The sequence below is a fragment of the Amblyomma americanum genome, chromosome 1 (genome assembly GCF_052857255.1).
Source record: "Amblyomma americanum isolate KBUSLIRL-KWMA chromosome 1, ASM5285725v1, whole genome shotgun sequence".
Taxonomy (NCBI): Eukaryota; Metazoa; Arthropoda; class Arachnida; order Ixodida; family Ixodidae; genus Amblyomma; species Amblyomma americanum.
This window is the reverse complement of record NC_135497.1, coordinates 129,271,356-129,273,149: the sequence shown is the minus strand read 5'-3', so window position 1 is coordinate 129,273,149 and position 1,794 is coordinate 129,271,356.

The window sequence follows — 1,794 nt, the reverse complement described above, 5'->3', positions numbered from 1 at the left end:
AACAAACAGCAACCAGATCACATTAGGTGGATCAACATCAACAATTCAAATTTATAAGCTTAAAATAAGTCCTTTCTATACCCGTAACATAGATCCCGAGTTGGATTTCTCACACTGCGGAGCCGAAGTTTGTCATCTCAAGACGCCATTTTATGACACCTGCCTCACGAATGCTGCGTTATCCCACTCGAATGGTACGCCTGCATCTGTGGCCACCCATAAGCCGCAAATGCGTCATCACACCGACTTCACTGATCCCCACAGCAGCCGAAGCATGGGCGATCACTGAAGCCGTCATTCAGCACCCTTACGAAACCAACGCCATCACAGCCCACACGGGCAGCGCTCTCTGTGCCTTTGCCACCAATTCTCTACCGGACCATACCAATGGCAATTGAACTCCTAACTACCCCGGCACCGCATCTGTCTGGAATCGGTCCGCGGTCAGCCGGACACAGAGGGAGTCGAGTGGCGCATGTCTTCGCTCTTGACACGGGCCCGACAATTTCCCTTCACCGGTCAGAAGATTACAACCCGAAGGACGAGCAATCCATGCGCCGCAAACACAGAGGACATAGACACAGGCAACTACTCGACTACAATGATGGCCTCCTTCCTCCCCCTTCCCAAATCTCACCCCCCCCCCCCCCCGAATCTACTTACATTCGACAATTCGACCACCTACTGAAGCGCTGAGGCCATCCCCGCTGTCCGGTATGTATGGGACGACCACCCTGGCGTTACGCATATTGGTCTTGCCCAGCCGCCGCATTACTTTCCCCGCAATCTCTTCGCCAGCCACGTCCCCATTTCCAGAGAGAGTCCCGCCACTCCATTTGCTGCACTTTGTCCATACCTGTGGCCGGCCATGGTGGCCAACGCAAGCTATGTATTGGGGCAATCCTAACCATAACCTCAAGCCGCTTACCAGGATCTAAGCTGTTTGCTGAAGCTTTCAATCCCTCTCTCTCTGTTTCGCTGACGGTTGAATTTCATCTTAACATTTAGTCCTGTCCAAGTCTTCATCATGTATATCATTTCGATCATTTAACCTCTAAAAGCGCTGTTACCGCATGTTCCGCTCAGAAAGTCGCGCGTCCTCCCAATCTGTTCGTTTCTCAGAAGATCTTGGACATATGCCGAACATTTGTATAACTAGCATTCGTCGCAATGAAACCACACTGATAAATCTTCATACGTATTCCCGGCATTCTCACCACGATTCAAACTACAAATGGCGATTCAGTTCTTCCCTCTTTATCTCGGTCAAAGCTTAAACTCCGAGGCATCGTCTGTTTCGTGATTAGTCCTTAGCTCAGAACATCCGTCATCGATGTTAAACAGAAGTGAACGCAAAGAAAACGCCCAGCGCCTGTTCTGGATTTCTGGAGTTTCTGGAATTCGCTGTTCTGGATTTTCATCGTCCCGCACAAAGCACGGAATGAACGCTTTAAGAACCAGGGGAAAAAGCTCGCCGTAAACTTTACCGCTTACACTTGTAAGGACAAGAATTTTCGTAGTAAGCCGCGAGTCATGCACCGAAAGATACAGAACTCGCTGTAAAGTACGGGACAATATCGGCGCTTGCAATACGTATCAAGCCACGCATTTCATGGCAGCGCGAGGAGACCGTCAGCATGAACAAGGTGCTGGCCAGACTGGCCAGGTGCTGGTCAAGGTGCTGGCCAGTCGCCGCAGGTTGTTATTCTTTGAAAAATAAAAAAGAAAACAAGGTTTCAACGGCTGGCAAGGAAAGCTTCCGATGCCCAAATAGAACAGTCAACGAAGAAAGCC